We start from the raw sequence: 21,976 nt of genomic DNA on the forward strand, positions 1-21,976 counted from the left end.
ACCTCTCTTGAATGTGACCTGGCTTCCCCAGGACTCTCCTTCCTGCCCCTGTTATATAACATGGGAGTTCCCTGAATGGTACCTGGGTCGCCTATGTCGTGGCAATCGTGTGGTATGCTTTGTTGTGTGCCCCATGAATTATTCAGTTCCTCCGTGGTGCCACCGTCTCCATCAGTGTTTCTCGTCATGCCATTTCTCTGTGTGCTGGTAGCCACTTTAGTCTTCCTCATTTCCAAACTCCCATCCAGCCTGCCTGGTGCTTGCAGTTGAACCCTCCCCATTCCATCTTATCACTTTATTGCATTTGGACATTCTACTGTATGACCATATCTTGCCATCACTTAACAAGGCAGAGCGCGAGTAAGCTTCTTTGACTTGTAAGGGCTCGCTGAACTTGCTGTCTCCCTTCTTGCATAATTGGCCAAGCTTCACCCTGACCCATTCCCCCTTCACTAATGAGACTTCTGGCACTCCGTGCTTCTTGTTGTAGTTGTCTGTGTAGATTTTCTGAGCCTTCTCCAAGTTGCTTCTGACCACCGCTGGGGATCATTTGCTCTGCAGGGTGAAGTCCATTCAAACTGTGTTATCCCGTGTGAATGGCTCCCGGCCACGTAGGATCTTGAATGGGCTGTAGCCGGTCAGGGTGGGTGTGATGCGGTATGCCCAGACAGTATTTCTTATTTCTGTTTCCCAACTCTTGCCCGCACTGATGGCTGCTTGAACGGATCCCATGAGCACTCAATTGAACCGTTCCGCTAGGCTGTTACCAGCAGGGTGGAACACCGGGGTGTATTTGGTTGTGGCTCCATTTCGTTTGGTGTATGCATTCCACTTCTCTGATGCAAATTGGGAACCATTGTTGCATGTGATAACTTTCGGAATCACTTCTCGCACAAACGTTGTGGTGAGAAAGGCAATGACCATTTCCTTGTCCACTTTCTCGCATATTTCTACCTCCGGCCACTTATGGTATTGCTCAAGCAGGACAATAGCGTATTTGGGTATACCCCAGGAGTCCAGAATGGGGCCCAAAATGTCGACAGACAACTCCTCCCATGGGCTGTTGGGCGTCGTGAACTTCCCCAGGGGCAGCTGTAACAAGGTCAGGGATTTGTCCGCCTTGCCGCACTGCTCACACGCTCGCACATGCTTCTCCACGTGGTTGTCAATGGCTGGCCCCAGTACGACTGGTTGACTCGTCTCTTCGACTTCACTGTCCCCAACTGGCCTTCTTGCAGGATGGTGAGTAGGCTGTCTATTAACCGTTGAGGTGGAATGACTTTGTCCCATCGTAGTAAAAATATGGCGTCATCGCCAATGGAGCGTTTGTCTTGTACTTCCCAGAATTTCCTGAGGTCGTTGCCCACGTGCCTCTCCTCAGGGCAACCTTGTATGACGTACATTTTGACACTCTCGAATTGGGGGTCTGTGTCGTATGGTGCCTTCCAGTCTTGTGCACTAATCATGTCTTCTTGGTCCGTCGTGAACGCTACTGTGTATTCGTCCCATTCTGTGTGCGTCTGCGTCCCTTCCATTGCAGCTGACCGACTAAGGTAATCTGCTACTTTGTTCTTCTTCCCTGGTAAATATTCAACATCGTAGACGAAATCCAACAATCTGAGGTTCAACTTGGCGATGCGCGGTGTGGCACTGGCATGGCCGCTAGACGTGAGGACTTTAACTAACGGCATGTGGTCTATTCGGAGGGTAAACCAGGAGCCCCAAAGATATTGGCAAAACTTCTCCATGGCCCAAATGGCTGCCAGCATCTCCTTCTCTAGGACGCTGAACTTCTCCTCGTTGGGAGCGGGGGAACGGGAGGCAAAACTGATGGTGGTGTCCACGCCATCCATGCACATCTGCGAGAGGACTGCCCCCAGGCCTTTGTCACTGGCATCTGTAGTCAATAAGGATGTGGCCGAGGTGTCGAACCCATGGAGGGGAACGGCGTCACAAATGTCCCTCTTGATTCTCTCAAACTCTTCATTGGAGTCAGGTGAGTCAGGTGACCAGCCAAAAACGTTTTTCTCTTTCAAGATTTGACGTAGGTGGTGTGTTTTGGTGGTGAAATTCTGTACAAATTTGCTGTAAAACTCGGCCAAATGAACGGACTTCCTCTTTGGTTTTAGGTGTGGGAGCTGACATGATGGCTTCTACGTTGGCTGCCTTTGGCGAGATACCGCTGTCACTTATTTCGTGCCCTAAGTATGTGACCGAGCGTAGGCCGAAACTGCATTTCTCCCATTCTGCCGTGAGGCCATTGGTTGACAGTGTCCATCGCACCGCAGTCAGTTTCCTTTCGTGGTCCTGTTTAGTTTTCCCCATGATGAGTATGTTGTCCTGAAAATATAGGACACCCTTGAAGTCTTTGAATAATTTGTGGATTCGGTTTTGAAAAACTGTGGCTGCAGATGGCAGTCCAGATGGCATGAGCCGAAATCTGTAACATCTGAATGGAGTAATGAAAGATGTTAATTTCCTACATGAGGGGTGAAGTGAAATTTGGGGGTAAGCCGCAATGAGATCTATTGTGGAGAACCATTGGACCCCCTTGGTCTGAGCTAACATCTCGCTGATTTTCGGTAGCGGAAATATATCCACGATTATGTTTTTGTTCAGTTCCCTGAGGTCAATGCAAAGGCGCACCTTCCCATTAGGTTTGTGCGCCACGACCAAGGGCGACAGCCATTCTGCGCTGTCAAGGAGTTCGATTACACCATTGTCTTCCAGGCGCTTCAACTCCATCTGCACTGCTTCTCTGCAGTTGAACGGGATGTTCCGGACTTTGTGGCAGACTAGTGTGGCCCCCTCCTTGAGAAAGTTTCTGTGCGTGAATTTGTAAAGTTTGCCTATGGTCCCACTGAAAATGGAGGGGAAGTCTTCTTTCAGGGTGGCCTCCACTCGTGCTGGTGGGGTGTCCATCATGAGTACCTGTGTCTCCCCATCAGGGTTAAGTTGGATCCCCAACGCCCCTTGATCAACCCACTCCAGGACGGAGGGTCCCTTTTCCGCTACATGTAGTTTTCCTACAGAGGCCCTCCCCTTGAATTCAAATCGAAGCGGGCAGAAGCCTGCCATGGAATTTTCTATCCTGTGAAGGTGATTGGGTGAACGTCAGTGGGGTGTAGGTGACTCCCTAAAGTACGGACAAAGTCCCTTTCCCAAATGTTGCGTTGGATAATGGTGTATGGGGAGCCTGAGTCATCTACCATGGAAACTTGGACTCCCCCAATGGTCAACAGACAAGAGGGTTTCTTATTACTATTACAATCAATACTCTGAATTTAGTCATCAATGCACAAAATACAGTCCTCATCAGCATCTCCCTCCACCCCCTCTGTTTCAGATTCATCCACAACACATTTGACAGTAGTGTGGCTGGGTTTTTTCTGCAGACTTTTCCGAAATGACCCATACCCCCACTAAAGTAACATTTTACTCGGAATGCGGGACACCCTGTTATTTGCCATGTGCGCGTGACTCCTGCATCTATAGCAACTGCCCTTGTGGTCACTCAGTGATTTGGTGGGTCCTGGAACTTTCGCCATCGGCTTTCTGCCATACCTGGACCCTTGCATGGGTGGAGGTTTGTCTGTGTGTGCCTTCGTATCACTCACTCTGCACACAGTGGGTTTGCTCTCACTGTCTCTTTTTGCTGCAACTGTGCACCTTTTGGGCAGTTCTGCATTCTTCACTATGGCTATAATCTCATTAAGGGGGCTTCTTCCCCTTTATCTTCCAGGGCAGACAGATAGTTCAGGAAGTATCCCTTCCAATATGCCCATTTCATACCTGTCTCACCCGGCTTCGGCAGGAAAGGTACTGGGTTGGTGAGGGAAAAGGTCTGCGCACACATTGTAGCAATGTAATGAGCCTGAGACTACTAAACGTCTGAAAGTGGACAATGGTGCAGTGGGCGTGCAGCCCTTCGGGCAGGGGTGGCTCTGTGACCATGAGCAGGCCCTGTATGCGCCTACAGTAGTGTTTCTTAAGGTCAGGACATGAGTTATCCGGGCGCCTCATGCAGCAACCAGGGCAACTTAGTTTGGAGTTCTGTAAGAGGTGAGAGCCAGTGCTCCCCATGATGACTGCTGGGCACACCCCTAGAAGCAATGGGTGGCCCGTCCGTGATGTGAGGTCTCTTTAGGCAGTGTTCACCCTCAACATGCGCCCCAGCATGCCACAGGCACTTACTGTGGAGGAGCACACCCTCAGTCCTCGGAGTGAACGTTAATCTAAACCAGTGCCTGGATCAGCTCCTGACTGTGTACAGTGGTGGTTGAGCACCCCTTGGATGAAAGCAGAGGACACCACCTGTGCTGGGCATTGCTCTGCTGCACTCCCCCTCCGATTGTCAGGACAAAGGTCTGAATAAGTGAGTAGTAACCCGATTTCAGCATGCACACGGGGATCGGTGGCTGTTGCTCTCTCGAGGTTGAACCACCTCGTCGCCAAACTGTAAAATTGGTTTTCACACCGTAAATGAAGGTACAGACTCCTGTGGTGCTTCAACTTATTTATTTCAAGATCGGAGGGAGAGCGCGGGCGTACTGTCTCCGTAGTGCTCCCGTACGTAATCGCTGCCGCCTCTCCCACAGTGCCTAGCGCCAGTCGTGTGGTGTGGAGAGCTAGAGCGCAACACCACACCCACCAAGGCAATGAGAGGGGTGACACATACAGAAAGCAGGCACCACGACCAGCACAAGGGAGCAAGTCCAGCTCAGCCCCACACAGAATGGACCAAGCCCTGAAAAGCCAACCACAGGGAGGAAAACCGACACCGGCAGGCAAACAAACCGGCTGGGAACCTAAGAAACACCATTTCCGCCTGTAACCAGGGTGAGGCCGAATCGCTGGAATGGCATGCCCAGCACACCAGCAGTGAGGTGGGGTAAGCAGGCAGGTGGCATGCACCCTCCACGTCCAGCAAAACAGGAACAAAAGAACCCCCCACAGAGAAGATGCCAGAGTGCCCCACACCTAGGAAAACAGGGGCCCAACAAAAACAAAAGCAACATGGTAAACACAGACCATCAAAGAGAAAAGAACACACACTGAATGCCCCAGAGACTGCCACAGGAAGCCCAGCACACCACAGATGACCCGTGTGCCCAGTACACAACCATGAACACCACAACAGGAACCGCACGCAGACCTGAAAAAAGAAAAGGAAAAAACAAAACACATTTGAAGCCAAGATGCAGAGAATGTCAGTGAGTGTGAAGCACAGACACATGCATGCACAACCATAATGCAGTTAGCTCAGTGCACGTCTCTGAAGGTTTGAGGATGAAGCTCATGTCAAAGCCTGGCCCAGGCAGAAAACGCCTCATGCCTGCCATGTAAAGAAAACCCAGGGGAACAGTACACAAAAAAAAATCCCCTAACGTAGTCACCGGCTTCCTAGCAAGCCACTGACGCGCCTGGTGATCTTGAATGCCCCACATGCGAACATGACCACAAAACAACAATAAAACTGATACAGCAGGTCTCGTAGAAAAAAGAAACAAAACACATACGTACCTGTGGCCAAGATGGCAATCTGCTGCAGAAAAAAGAAATCAGGAAGTGATGTATTTATACCACTGGTGGCTCGCAGAGGGAGTGCTGCAGACCATGGGGGAGGGGCAGGGTGGGGGGTAGTGGAGGCTTCTGTGTTAAAAAAATTTAACAAATTGGGGGATCTCGAATAGTGGTAATATAAATGATCTTACCCATTGACGGGACTGCCTCCCTCCTTTGATTCATTGCTTATGTGTACTACCCTTCGGTGGGTTCTCTTATCCTCCCCTCCAGACTATACAGAGTGTATCTGTCTCCTGTTTGGAATAATATGCGAAATTCAGATGCTAATGTCGACTGCTCCCACACATAATCGCGCTTCAATATCCATGTAGAATAACCATGACAGACTGAGTACATGGGAAGAAGGTTAGTGAATTGGTAGCTCATATTGGTGATATGTAATTTGGAACACACAACTTGGTATTCAATATAGCAAATCAAAAGTAATAATGTTTATATTTATGTTTGTTTAGGCAATAATCGTAATTTGACGACTCACCTAAGTGTCACCCGTTCTCCTGCTAGAGTCTGAACATATTTATGGCATAATCAAGAATAGACTTAATGGGTATGTATTTGTAATCTTCACATCCCTATGGTAATCTAACATGAGACACAGGTAAACTAGGGACTCAAAAATAGTATTGAAATCATCTAAGATCATGTGTTCTTGGCATTCCTTTGGGATCTCTGTCAGTGGAGTATGTAGACATTGGCCCTTTAACTTAAGGGGGGGTATTTGATCAAAGTAATAGAATCTACATATACAGCTGACAATCTATAGGGTGGTGGCCGGTATTTACATTGGGTGCCGCATGTACCCCCATAAGGACCGTGCTACATGTAGTAGTTGCACCCATAGAGATAAAAATAAAAGTTCGCAATATACCTTCAGTCATGTGATACTCTTGAATGCATGGATGCATGCTTGCACTTGGAATGTGTCTGAGGACTCCTGCACTTATCGAGTATGCAGATCTCACTGTGTTTTATCCAGTATATCTGATCGTCACCTAAGGCGGCATGTTTTAATTTTTTGTATATAGCACAATTATGTTTTGACCATAATTGTATTGTTATGTATGTCTTTTTTATATTTCAGCAAAACCACTGGTATGAAGTATATGCCCTGAGGAAGGCTTTTGCCGAAACGCGTTGGTCCTCTTACAACTGTAACCAGTGCTTTCAAGATTATACAGATGTCTACAGACATTTGTGATGGGTCACCTTAACTCTTTAGGGATACTTTGTTCCAACTTTCTGTCTCTTCACACCTTCTTCTTTTTTTCTGTAGGGTGAGAATGTACAATATATTATCAATTCGTTTAAAAATGTCCATCATAACTTAGGTGTACTAATGGATTTCTTACTGGTGGTTGGAAAATATGTGTTTTAAGATTCTTATGTATCAATGAACTTTTGTCTTATTGAATGCACATGTTACTTTGATAATTATTTATGTATGTAATTTTTGTGATTTATGATCAACTATATCCTTGATAAAACAATATATGAAACAAAATAATAAAAAGATAAAATATTTTTTCTATATATATATATATAGGTTTCTTTAGTAATTTTGTGAGTTGTGGTCCAAATATATGAGTGTGTTATGTGTTTTATATGTGCACTGAACCCTGTGCAAACCTTTTTTCCAATACGGGGTAGTGGAGTCAGACATACGACGGAGTAAAGTAAGTAAATAAATAAGTAAAACTATTTACCTTGCCCTCGCTACATCGTTGAGTTGGCGATGCAGCGAGCGCAAGGTAAATAGTTTAATTTATTTAGTTACTTACTTTACTCCTTGCCGTCGTATGTCTGACTCCATTACCCCCTCAGCCTGTCCCTCCCCCGCCCCACCGGCCCGCAGCACTCCCTCTGCAAGTCGCCACTGATTTATACCCTTTGTTATGGGGGCCATCTTGTATTGGGAAGAAAAAGTCAAGTTTGGTGAATAGGTTCTGCATGAATGGAGATAAACTCATATGTAAGGACTGTAAGAGGAAGATAGACGAGGAGGTGTGCTTTAGGAATATATCGGTAACAATTAAAAGTTATAGTAAGTTCATGGATGCTAATTTTCAGGACTAATGGGGAAAACTTGCAGAAGCGGAGGCATGTTTCCCCTTCCTCTCCTCGTGGAAGGAGAAGGTTCTTCAGGAAATAAATCAAGGGTACAGTTACGAATGTTTGTGTATTCTATCACTGAGGCTTTCAACACACAACATAAGACTAAAGACAAAGGTGCATCTACTGCCAAATGTGATTCTTTCAGGCATTCCTGTACTTCATATTCCTCTGGTATATGCCTGTTCTCTTCTCCAAACTATGATATTGATAATGACAGTGACAAGTTTACTGTTCCCAGAGGGAAATATTTTCAAGGGGCAGTAACATGGACATCATTGATTTAGCATCTGCAACCCCTGACACTTCTTTTGCAACTCGGGCTTCGGAGGTTGCAAAATCAATGCCAAGAACATGCGAGGGCTCGGCATTCCTTACTGTCTGCTTGATTTACACTATACTAATAGTGAATAATATTAAATTTTTCTCTATTAGTGTAATACAAAATGGAGCACACGTTTGGTGCCAGCTGTGGTAAGTTTAAATGCTTTTAAATGTATTTTGTATGCATGCTTGCAGGTGACAGTGTGTTTAAGTGAAATAGAGTGTATATATGTGTGAGAAGGTGTTTCTGTGTATGTAAGCATGTGTGTTTGAGTGAAAGTGAATGAGAGTTAAATGACAGGTAGTGCATGAGACTGAGAGCATTTACGATTCTTTTACGCTATGAAACAGCACCAAAGTTGCCTTATAAAACAAGATGTGGCACATTTCTTTCTCTCCCAGAGTGCTGGTGCACTTTTGGCAGCCATGCTCCTACACACAAACCCTTGTTCTAGAATGCACGGTGTTACGTCCCGTTCCTCCTGTGTCATATTCCAAAACACGATATATCCCCATTGCGTGCAGTGCAATGCCTTGTAGCACGAATCCCGCTATATATCTCTTACTGCATTTTCTGTTTCCGGGGGTTTATAAGGCTCATCCCTCCCTTGCGCCTCCATGATGGTCTCCTCTCCATTCTTTCTGGCTGGGACCATGTGAGATCTTGGGAGAAGGCGCGAGGTGCCGCTAGTCTTCCAATTTTGACAGCCATTTTGGATAGCCCGCGGTCTATGAATACCATGTTCATCCGTACCGCACTTGTTTGGCTTTATGCTTTTCTCTCTCGTTGAGAGAGGTCCCCATGCCTTGCGCCCATAAAACTCCCATATAACTTCTCTAATATTTTCAAAGTAGTCCTACAGTCACCTGTGTATTGGTGCTGGGGTCAGAGACGTTTTAAGGGATGGGCAAAGTGGGCTCTGGCGCAGGGCCCCAGCCTTTGGGGGGGGGGGGGGGGGGGAGGGAGGGCCCTGATAGAACCAGCTCTGTTCTGCAAAGTTACTGAAGTGTGAGAGTCGTTACAGACATATTGCAGAGAAATGTTGCATTAAGTTTCATTCTTTTAGATCAAAACAAGAACGCACATATTCATATCTCACAGAAATTATTTGTTGTAATATTAGTGAGCTGCTGCTTTGTTACAATATTGAAAATACAGGTCAGTATTCCTGAATATTAGATATAAACACATTTAGAATTTAGAGCAGTGTGTAGCATCCTGCTACTAATAATGACAGACGTTTACTTGATTTCATGGAGCTTTATTTACATGCATCCATCCTCGTCCCTGTCCCTACTCTAACTGCCTTGGTTCCTGTCCCTGGCTCCTCCCGTTCCTGCTCCTCCCTATTACTCCACCCCCCAACCACTAGACTACATCACACAATCCTACATCTCCCCCTTTCTTAACACAATGAACTTAATTTCCACAGTGTTCGCAATTCTTCAATCAGCCACACAGGTTGGCGGACTGCCTGTTCTTCAAGCATCAGTAGTGTCGAATCAGTGATGGGCCTGGCTTTGGTCAATCTTTCCGTTGTCTTAACCAGGGCATCCTTGACTAAGGGAGTGCACTTTTGAGAATGCAACCCATTGCGTGTGGGCTGCTTATTCTCCAGTTCCGCAGTTATCATGGTTCTTTCTTGTTGTGTAACTGCTACTGGCTCAGCGCGGTAGTGGCAGTCTGTTTTCCTCGGTGACTCTTGTTCTATTGACAATCGATCTCCTTCATGAGTGGACGATGTTCTAGTTTGCTTCTGAGCTCCCACCTGTAAGGTTACTTCTTTTTGTCTTGTCAGGTTGGGAGCAGCACTGTTCTTCTGTTCACCGTCAGGCGTGCCAGACGTTAATGTACTATCTGAAACGGGTGTCCTGGTTTGATTCTTGGACTCGTTTGCTGCCTCCGTTTGCCTCTCCCACTCCCACTCGTGTTTGAGACTGGCGAACCCCTTGACCATCCGGGCATGTACCTGCTTCTCTCTTATCCAGTGACAATTTATCTCTGTCACCACATTGGGTCCTCCTCGCAGGGTGACAGGATAGTCCTTTTCCACCTGGTAGATGCTGTCCCATCTCTTTGTTTTCCTTCTGTCAGTTCGTTGAGTCAGCCTTGCTGATCCCATCAGGGGTGACGGTATATTACTCATGTCTTGATATGGCGATAACTGACATGACATGTTGTCCTTTGGTTCTATTGTGCGTTCGGGTGATTGATGCCATGGGCGTGGCCGGGACCATGATTTTGTTGACCCAAGTGATCGGACAGACGTGTTTTCCGAATCGGAGGAGTCGTTCGCAGATTCCCTTTGAGAACGTTCCTTTGAGGGTGTCTTGACTGGTAAGCTTATTGAGTTGGTAGTCTGTGACTGACTCCTAGCTGTTGAATAACTCCGTGAGGTTGTATCAGTGCCGCTATCGCAGTGTAAATAAAGCTCCATGAAATCAAGTAAGCGTCTGTCATTATTAGTAGCAGGATGCTACAACTGGCGACGACATGCTCCTGGAGTTGGAGCTATCCGTGGGACATTCCTTTGGGTACGTCTCTTTACGTGTCTTCTGTGTTGTTACGGTGGAGAGATTGTTTGTTAACCATTCGTTTGCTTCGTTACTTTGATCCTGGAACATTTGGTCTTTACCTCTCTCACGTGACATCAATTGTCTCTTCTCCGTTTTCTCATTGTCATGATTGTCTTGAGTGCACCTGCCTCTCCCTTTTTCGGTGTCGGAGTGGCTTACCACTCCTCATGTGGTTGGTTTCTTCTTCTCGCTTGCTGGGTGTACTGACGTCCGTGCCATTGGGGTGATGTGTCTCGCTGCTTGATGCTTCCTCGGACTCCTCTACAGACTTTGGTGAATAGTGGGAGGATGCCCGGGGTTGTTTGTGTGCCGATTTCCAGTGTTGACGGGATTGTTCCCATCTTCTGTAGTTTGTCTTTCTTACCCTCTTGTTGGGCAGGCTGCCATATTGTCCATGGGTGTGATCTGTCCCACTTGACGCTTCATCCGCTTCAGAACCGTTTTCATCATCGGTTGACTGACTCCGTGAGGTTGTATCAGTGCTGCCATCTGTTGACTGACTCCTAGCTGTTGAATAACTCCGTGAGGTTGTATCAGTGCCGCTATCGCAGTCCTGACTCATCCTGGTCTTTTGTGTGCTTTGTCTCTTGTTTCGTCTTGGCTCTCATCTGCCTTCACCCTCCCTCTTTTCGGTTTTGGTTGTTTCCAGGGCCTTGCCCCCAGACATGAGGGATGTCTCTTTCCAGATATCCATGTGTCTTGCATTCGAGTGCACGTCTTTTGATAAGTCTTTTGCTTTGACCCGCACTCCAACCTCGGCCCCTCTGATGATTCTCTTTAGCGACCACTGCCCCTGAAGAATCTTGCACTTTGTGTCTGCATTTGAACACCCTTCGATTATCCGAAGCCGAACGGCTTCTTCATTTGTAAAGGTATTGAAGTAGCAGCCGGGTACCAGTCTTTGCAACCGAGCAATGAATTTTGGCAGAGGTTCTCCTGGTTCCTGCCGTGCTGTGGTGAAGGCGATGCGAGCATGATCCACGTCTACCGGTGCATGGAAATGGGTATGTAGTTTCTTTTGGAGTCTCTCATAGGTCTCTGTATCCTTTTCAGGGAATGTTCTGACTAAACGTCGGCCCTCGTGACCTATCAGCTGGAGAAGTAGTGTCAGACATTTTCTGTCTCTTCGTTCACCGATCGCGTCAAGTAGATCGTCCAATGATTCCAGCCACCGGTTCCATTTGGGGCCCAAACTCTGACTGTCAGTCTGGGTGACTGGGGGCGGTACTTCAATGCAGGGATTGGACCGATGGGTTGCTGTATCCATTGCCATGAGGGAGGAGAGTTTCCGTCTGCTGCTGGTGCAGGATTGTTCACTTTGCTTCTTGTCTTATTTGTTAACCACCTTCGGCCGAGATCCTTGGTCTGGTTGTTTCCTCGGAGGTTGATAAGCTTCGCAACTGTCTCGATCGGCGCTCGTTAATGAGGCTTGGATTTCTTGAGTTCCAAATGGCCACCACTCAGCTACACTATGCGTGACTCGTGGCTCGCTTTCTTTAGAGTTGTATGGTAGCTGCAGGTGGTTGGTGGCTCTTCCGCGATGGTGCCTGGCACGTTTGACATCCAGTTCACTCATGTGTCTTTTCTGGATTAGTGTAGGTTATCCAATCACTTCGTTGATGGGAGAGGGCTTCCTTGACATTCTACCACTCGTGCTTCTGGATCATTCATCTTCTAAGCTCCCGTTACTTTTAATTGTTTGTCTTCACGTGGTGCTGAATGTTTGCTTTGGCACTTGTCTTTTACTCGTGCTTGCTACATTCGGGATCTGCACTTGCTTGTGCTCGCTGACTTCAGAGCTTGTGGTCACCTGTATTAATGCGTGTTTGCGTTCATCGTTTACTTTGCTTGTCTCTGACATTTGCTGGTGCTCATTTCAACAGGGCTGATGCGTATTCTTTCACTGCGCCTGCCACGGCTTGTTCGCTTGTGTGTATCAATGTTGGCTCCTTCTCTTTTGCCAATATCTGTTCAGTTAGGTTTGCCAAGACTGGTTCCTTATTGTTCATTTGTAGGTATCAATGCTTGTTTCATTTCTATTACTAGTGCTTGTTTTTTCTTTACCTTTGTTCGTGATTATTTGTTGTGAATCCTTGCACTTGCTTGTGCTTGTTGTGCTGTTGTGGTTTTACTATTGCCTTTATCTGTCTCATGCATTTACCAATGTTTGTTGGATTGCTGCCACTTTGAACTTGTCAATGTTTGTTCGTTTCCATCCACCAGTGCTTGTTTCCTTCAAGACTTGCGGTTGCTCGTGTTTGTTTGATGTCTTTCTCTTGTGTTCACTCGTGCTTGTTTTCTTGTTGCACCTCTTGCACTCGCTCGTGTTTGTTTTCTTTTATCTTTCTTGCATTTGCTAGTGCTTGATTCAACACAAGTGCCAATGCTTGTTTTCGTCAAACTGGAGATTGCCTGACTCCAACATGGCCGCCTGCAGTTTGCACATAGGTGTCCCAAAAACTGCCTGACTCCAAGATGGCCGCCCGAAAATCTCACTCTCCACGAGATTTGGGATACATTCAGTCTCCAGCTCACCGGGCACACCAGACACTCACCGGGAGCTTCTTCCACGGTTAGCAGATCTTTTCCAGCGCAGCCCACGATCTTTGGCCACTTTCCACCCTTCAGGTAGGCCAGGGATAAACTCCCGACTTCTTCCCTTTGCCCACGTGCCGTCTCTCACGCATCGGGGGTGAGCCCCGATGTCGGCACGATCGGCGCCTTTCTTCCGGCGCCTCCGCAGGGGTCCCTCGCTTCTCTGGACACCCCTCACTCCTCAGGGTGCTTCAGGAGGGCTGGGGTGGGCTCCCAGTTCCTCTTTGACTTGCTTGGCTCGGTCCCGCATCTACTCGGCGACAACGTGCCAAAACTCACGCGGCGGGCGTGAGATTTCTAACATCGTCGGCCGCTCGGGCTCTGCTTTCAACGCGCCCAACGGCGCTCACCAGTGGACCTCTTGGGGCGGTGGCTTCCGCTCGGAGCAGGTCTCTTTCACTTTGGGGGCTAGACAGAGTCGGAGTGGGCTCCCGACTTCTGTTTTCTTCAACGCTTGCCAAGTTGCACGCATCCAGCGTGAGTTGCGTTTCGGCGCGAATAGTTTCCTTTTCCCCCCGAGCGTTTCAGCGCTCGTTGCTTCGGCTCCCTCCTAGTCGCTGGGGAGACAGGGTCACCTGCTGCTGGCCTCTCTTTTCAGGCAGCAGCTCCGCTTCACTCGACAGCATTTTCCTCTCTTCGACGCTGCACGGGACAGGGCACTCTCATGGGGTTTTGGGGGCAGTGATCATGCCCAGCCCACCCTCGTCGCCAGTTGTAGCATCCTGCTACTAATAATGACAGACATCCATCCTCGTCCCTGTCCCTACTCTAACTGCCTTGGTTCCTGTCCCTGGCTCCTCCCGTTCCTGCTCCTCCCTATTACTCCACCCCCCAACCACTAGACTACATCACACAATCCTACACAGTGTGCAATTGCATTGTCGGTGACCCACCAAAAGAGGGCATGAAAGAGCTGAAACTGGATCATAAATTCAAGACTGTTCTGAACAAGGGCCCCCAACATATGTTCGGCCCTGGCCCCCAAAATCCTTAAGATGTCCCTGTCTGGGGTTTATACCTTTTCTGCCGTTGTGGGTCCCTGTGTCTGGTCTGATTGCATCGTGTGGTCTGCTGTTTGGATTCCCTGTACTCATGTGTTATTGGACTTCGACTGCAGTGTCAGCACTCCTGCATTTTCGATTTTTTGGCTTTCTCAGCGTTTTTCTCCTCACGCTGGGATCTTGGAGAATATATTGAGAAAACCGCTCCTGATTCCTGCAGCAATGGTATGTATCCTAGAAGAACCCATCCCAGGTCAGTGCATTGTACCCAAGACTCTGTAAAGCTAACAGATATAGCCTAAAGATTAGAGCGGTCGACCTCGGAGCTGGGAAACCGGGTTCGAGTGTCGGAAGGGACGCTAAACATCCTGTGATTTTGGGCAAATCACTTAATCTCCTGGTGCCTAAGAAAAATTAATGTCAATCAATTAATCAATCAGGGAATTGTAAGAGCACCACTCACCCGTGAGGGTCTCAAGGCGCTGAGGGGCCCGCAGATCTGTTTATCCGAAAAGCCAGGTCTTGAGGGTCTTCCTGAAGGTGTTCAGGGAGGGGGCATGTCTGATGTCTGCCAGTAGCTCGTTCCAGGTCTTGGCTACAATGCGAGAGAAGGATCTTCCACCTGCTCTGGCTCTATGGATGCACGGGGTTTTAGCCAGTGCGAGGTTGGAAGATCAGAGCTTTGTTTTGAGTACATGGAAGTTGATTCTGTCATTGAGGTATTGGTGTCCATCGTGTAGGCATTTGTAGGCGTGAGTGAGGATTTTGAAAGTGACTATTTTCTCCACAGGAAGCTAGTGGAGACTTCTTAGGTGTTGGCTGATGTGTTTGTGTTGGGGGATGCCGAGGAGGAGTCTGGCGGCGGTGTTCTGTATTGTCTGGAGTTTGCGGAGTAGAGACTTGTTGATGCCGGCGTAGAGTGCATTTCCATAGTCCAGTCTGCTGGTGATGAGTGCATGGGTGACTGTCTTCCTTGACTCAGGGGGGATCCACTTGAAGGTCTTGCAGAGGATGCGGAGGGTGTTGAAGCAGCTGGAGGTGACAGCGTTGACCTGTCAGTTCATGGTGAGTGATGAGTCGAGTATGATGCTGAGGTTCTTGGCGTGGTCTGAGGGGGTGGGTGGGCTTCAAGGCCGGTCAGCCACCAGATGCTGTCCCATGCAGAAGGGGTGGTACCGAGGATGAGGACTTCTGTCTTCTCGGCGTTGAGCTTCAGGCTTACAGATGTTTTCATCTGTAACAAAACTGGTGCTCATGTATAGCGCTCTGATACCTGATATTTTTGGGTCGAGTTTGCGCTATATAAAACTGTAAAAAAAAAACAACAAAAAAACAGATGGCCTCCTTTGCATGGTCTAACACAGTTTTGGGCTTTCCAAGGACTAGCGAGTGATTTTGCTTCATATATATTTTCTGGATTTGTTGGATTCTTCCTCATGGGCTATGCCAAGGCAATGACAGCCGCAGCCATGCACTAATGTATGCTGACGTTCTATAAATATTTTTTAATTGCATGCTTTACCTCCTCCTCCAAAATACATTTTCCAATGTGTGGTTAGGTGATTCCTGAAGTTGGATTATGTCCTCTGCTTCTCTCCATGCATAGGTCATTATTGTGTTGTGAAGTGACGATATTCACCTTCGTACATAAAACACAACCTATTGACCCTGGGCACCCCAAACGCATCTCAGGACCCAAACCACCTAGCACTTTGGAAGTCTTCCTCTTTCATCCCTTACCTCCTTTACCCTGGGTGTTAGCCTCTGGTGCTTGTAGTATGTTCAAAAGTGTTAGGGTTGATCAGCGGGTGATTGGGCGGATTTTCTTCGCTTCTGCAGATTCTGGAAATCTGGTGAGTGGACTGCGACTGGGTGTGTGCATTCTCTGAAGCATAGGTTTTGTATTGGAAGGGATCTAGTACAAATACTGAGGAAATGTCCAGAAAATGTATTATAAGCATTTTTTCTTTCCCCATGTTAGACTAATGTTCTGATTTGCCTCAAATAGTTCGCGCTATATAAAACTTTATAAATAAATAAATAAGTTTGCAGCTTTGCAAATACAGCACATATGTAAAGTTGGATAAACAAGAAGAAATGAGGAAAATTCTCCTTGTTACACCTGCCTCAAGGAGGCATATGATTTTGGCACACTTTATTGTCTACCAAGAGATGTCACTTCCGCTACTCCTTCCATTTTGGTGAATCAACGCCCATGGGCAGTAATTCCAGCCATGATACTTTGCAAGCAAATCTTCAGCTACCAGCAGACAAGGATCAACCTTTGATGAATAGTAATTATTTCAGACAATTTAACAGCTGCAGTGCCAAAGTTGTTAATTAATTTAGCAATCTGGGGGGTTAATTTTGAGGGGATAGAAACCCTATAAATACTTCAGTTCATGTACAAAAGAAAAAAAAGACTTTGCTCAGAAGTGAGTTGTGGACCTCTTGTTAGCAGATTGGTCAAGCCAAACAGCATCCCTGATTGAAGTCTCAGTGGATAAGAAAGCAGAATCTTCATTGTAGAGAGCTTCTTCAGAGCTCAATCTGATAATGCTTGGAATGTTCTCTATATATACGTGCCAATCCTTGAGCAAAGGACTCCTGTCTCTGCCAGGAGCAATTCATGATTCCTGAAGATGCCTGTTACAGGCAATAAATGTTTTGATGAGAAGCTAGAGGGACTGATTCAATTTTTACTCAAAATACCATGATAAAAATAAGAGACCTTATAAACGGTGTAAAGAGGAGAGGGTGACCCATCTTCAAATAAGTCATTTTCAAACCTGACAGAATAAGGTGAGTTCCAGATTTAATACCTCCTGCCTGGGCCTCAGCTTCCCACCTCAATCCCTCAAGAGAGGGGCACTGTTTCTGTGCTTGGCAGAATTCCTTCCTGGTGGCCGACCATCAACTTGCCATCCAGCAAGCTCAGCAGGTCACCCAGGGTGGCAATGTCCTCCCCGGTAAGATCAGGAGCATCCCCCTCAAGTACCCCATCAACCTAGTCCATAAGAACTTCAGGGGATGGTTCCCCATGCTCCCCACCCTTACTCTTCTTAGAAGCTTTCAGGACCATTGTTCCAGGCTCCAAAGACCCTTGACTCCCTTCCCGGGCAGCCATGGACCTTGTGGTCATACAGACCCATTCAGGCAATCCCAACATCTCCAAATGTGATTTGAGGGCTGGAGCCCTACCTCTTTCCAGATAGTGTGCTCCAGGTCATTGCCTAACAGACAATCTAAAGGCAAGGCAGGGCACATAACTACTTTTAAAGAACATGACCCCCCCACACTCAAAGGGAACTAAAGCCACCGGTAGATCACTCTCACAGTTGTCTGCTACTTTGACTTAGTGCAATGTGTTGAGGGGACCTGCTCCAAGAACAGTAGCTGACACCTTACAGGAGCCATGCTGGCTCCTGTGTTTCTCAGAGCCTTCATCTGTTGCCTATTGATGGTGACCCACTGAATATACTTAGAAGTATTTGCAGGCATATGGGCTCTTGGTACCATCTCATTTTCCTCCTAGGGACACTAGGCTCACCTCTGTTTGTTCCCCAAAGCTAACTGGGACCACCTCCTCCCCAAGGGCTTCACTCGCCAACGCAGGTGTCTGCCCACCGGTAAGGGGCTGTGCCCTCTTGGGACATGTGGTGTTTCCCTTGGAGTGCCCATATATGTAACACTCAGTACATTGGGGGACAAACCCCCCTGCCTGTTTCTCAAATAATTAATTCTTCTTTGGTTCAAATTGGGACTGGTTACCAATATTCCCTTTGGGAATTAGTTTGGGAGCCTTTAGAGAACTCCTTACTTTCAGGTCTTTTGTTCCCCCGGTTTTTTCTGTTGGGACCCCTGACCACACCTATTGGGAATCCCCCCAGATGCCTTTTTGGACACTTTGGTGCTGCCTCCTTGGCAGGTTTCCTGGGGCCAGTCAGCTTGCTGTCCACTAGGTGCTGGCACATCTCTGTAAAACAAATATTGAGCATGTGCTTCCTGAGAATCAAGTTGTACAACCCATCATAATCATTGACCTTGCTGCCCATCACCCAGCCCTTCAGTGCCTTGCTGGAGTAGCCAAGAAATCCACCCAAGACTGATTTGGGAATTTTTGGTTGTTCCTGAACTTCTGGCAATACTTTTTAGATGTCAGCCCAAATTTAGCCAGAAGGATGACTTTCATGGTGGTGTACTGCTTTTGGTCCTCTACTTCTAGGTTCAGAAGCATATCTCTCCACACTGGAGGCATATGCTTCCACAGATGCCCCCCCCAGTGCTATTCTGTGATGTTGTGTACACTCAGGGTCACCTCATAAGCTGAAAACCATTTATCATTGTCATTTCCTACCACATTACTGCGTATCAGGTCTATGGGTATACAGACCTTCCTGTCTTCTTCAGAAACTGATGGTAGGCTGCCACTGTTGCTACTGGAGTTTGATTGGTTTGCCTTTAGCTCCACCTCTCTGAGAATACACTCATGGGCCATTCTCCTTTTCTCCATGGCCAGTTTCTTTTCTTCGAAGGCTACTTCTGTCTCCATTCTTAATTTGGCCATCTGCGCCTGAAACTACCTCTCTGCCTTCCTGTCCTCTGGGGACAGGCCATGCAACAATACACTGCTTCCTGCTCTGGCAGGGAATTTCAACTCAGGAGAGGGACCATACTCCTCCACTGAAGGCTGCAATTCTTAACTGATGTCCAGGAGCTGATTCTGCTCATCCAGATTATCCTTGTCATCCTGCTCCTCTGTGGCTGTTAGTGACTGGCAAACCTCCCACTAGTCAAGGCTTTTTGCAGCTCCAACATCTTGGTACCCTTCTTGGTGGGGAGCCCCCTTTCCTTGCAGAATAACTTAAGCTCAGCCAGAGTGTAATTTACATGGTTGGCCAGCTCGAATTCCATCACTGCAGATATGGTCACTGACAGTCAGGTAGCAAAGAGAGTAGATTTGGAAAACCAAAGGTAGCCAATCTAGGAGAATTTAAAGAAACTCAAGTTGGTCTTAAATTATGTATATGAAGTGGTAGTGTAATACAAAATTACTGTATGGCACTGCACAAACACAAGTCCAAATCCTCACCGCTGTACTCCAGTGTAAAAATATGGGTTACTGGTTAAGGGGCATTAAATCCTACTAAAGCGGCAACCACAATGCTTGTCAGAGTGAAGTCACAAGCAACCTTAAATGAACCTTTGCTCAACCCTCGGGTAGCTTGGCACAGAGCAATCAGGCTTAACTCAGAGGCAATGTGTAAAGTATTTGTGCAACACTTCAAACAGTAACACAGTGAAAACACTGCATCCCTCCCTGTGATGTTCCACTGCATGTAATTCACAAAATACACATTGTGATTAACAACATTTCTTCATTCCACTCAATCAATGTTTTCACATAACCAAATGAAAATATTTACAATAAAAGACTAATGATCTTAGAAACACTCTAAAAGGATAAACATGGATTGAATAAACAGTAGCTTGATGCCACTTGTAAGGCGGAACATCAAGTTCAGAAATGGAAGTCACTGTTGCTTAATGAACCATCAGAGCGTTTCTAAGATCATTAGTCTTTTATTGTAAATATTTTCATTTGGTTATGTGAAAACATCGATTGAGTGGAATGAAGAAATGTTGTTAATCGCACTGTGTATTACACCTGCCGCATTGCCTCCATCATCTTTACGTCTATCGTATATGCAATAATTGTAATCATGTTGTCTCCAAACAAATGTATATATGTTATGATTGATTAGGAATAAGATATATAAAAAAAAATCAACAAATAACAAAGCTGATTAAGAGCTCTACATAAAAGAAGAAAATAAAAATATGTTTTGTAATAACACTGGTGTATATATATTTGTCACTATAGGGTGGTTTTGTGAATTGTAGAGAGATTTAATTTTGTTTTGCACCAATTAGCTAGCTATCGACTTTTTCCTTATTGTATTATGTGAATTACATGCAGTGGAAAATCAAAGGGAGGGATGCAGTGTCTTATGGGACTCGCAGTTTGTGTAGCACGTGGGGTTTCTATACGGGTATTTATGTATAAAACTGACGATTGGTTCACACACAGAAGCGAGTGGTTAATAATTTTTTTGAGTTAAAATGGGAGAGTCACGTGGGAGAAGGTAGCTGAGCATTTTCACAGTGAAATTTTGAAAAGCGGCTGAGGTGTTTTTTTTGTAGAGTGTAGAATAAAACTCTTGCAGGTAATTCTTTCGAAGTTTGGTTTGCTTCTGAGTTTAGAGTACGACGTGGGAGTGTTGTTTGGAAGCACAAATGGGGTGGTTTCACGGATGAGACCGGAAGGGTTAGAGGAGGGAGAATGTCACGTTTTGGAATAATTTGGGAATAATTAAGGTACTGTGGGTTAAAATAAATATGTTAGTAAAGTGCTGGTAAATGAAGGGTCATGTCCCTTTAATGCATGGATTAGAGTTCTTTCACAGTGCAGAGAGACATATGAATTATGTTACATACTAAATGCGATAAAATAAGTAATGGTGGATTTTAATTTGTAGTTACCCCTGAAGAAGAGCTATTAAGCCCAAAATGCATTGGGTTGATGCAACTGCCTTGGATGAATGATGCATTTCTACAGGTGTTTTAGAAAAAGTCCTGGATGGGCATATCTCTAACATGAGAAACAATGGAAAAGCATGCAACCTAACATGTGGATGGTGAAAGAATTGTAAAGACACTGAATGAACATGGAATAAAATGGTTTAACTTGGATTACCTAATTGAGTTGGAGTATCATGTGTACTTATGGATGTGCTGTGCGACTAGGAATGGAGTGAAACTGTGCTCCACATTTATTGGATTTAAGGCAGGAAAATACCAACTTTTTAAGAGTGGTATTTTCAAAATATTAATTTATAATCCGACTTTTCATTACAATTCGAAAGACACCAAACATGAACTGGTTACCTGCTCTCATTTAGAAATTATAGCCTATTAAATGTACTAAGGTAACTCCAATTTTATAGTATGGGAGAGGTAGGCCTTGCAGTAGTGTAAAACAAATGTAAGAGTTTTTCAATAACAGGACATATAAAACCAGTGCTTACCCTAGGTGTAACATATGTATTAAAAAAGGAGGTTTGGCCTGCCAAATGTTTATTTTTCCAGGGCGAACTGGCAGTTTAAAAACTGCACACACAGGCTGCAAGGCAGGCCTGTGACATGTTTATAGGGCTACTTAAGTGAGTGGTAGAATAAGTGCCACAGGCCCACTTGTAGCATTTAAGTTACAGGCCCTGGGTACATGTAGTACCACTTTACTAGGGACTTACAAGTACATTACATATGACAATTGCAGATAAGCCAATGTTTCCACGCTTCAAAGAGTAAGCACATGCACTTCAGTCCTAAAGACAGCAAAAATGGAGGAGGAAGGCAAAATGTTTGAGGAAAACCACCCTCAGAATGACAGGTCTAACACTTGATCTTAGAAAAACTTGAAGATGGTGAGAATAGCCGGAGAAATATAACAACATTCCCCCATGGTCTATCCATAATTACTCACAGCGCATAGCTTAGATATTTCAACAGTAAGATTTCAAATTAGCACAGATATACAAGTTTTTCCAATATTTTGGGGTTTTTATTCATTTAATAGTAGTATATCAAAAAATACTTTTTTTACTTTTTTTTCATATGTATTTGTCAATTCATTTCTACTGATTCTATTCATTTCTTCATTAAAATACAAACAGAAATCTGTTTGTCTTAACAAAACAATAAATACAAAATTTATCTTATTT

The sequence above is a fragment of the Lissotriton helveticus genome, chromosome 10 (assembly GCF_964261635.1).
Source record: "Lissotriton helveticus chromosome 10, aLisHel1.1, whole genome shotgun sequence".
Lineage (NCBI taxonomy): Eukaryota > Metazoa > Chordata > Amphibia > Caudata > Salamandridae > Lissotriton > Lissotriton helveticus.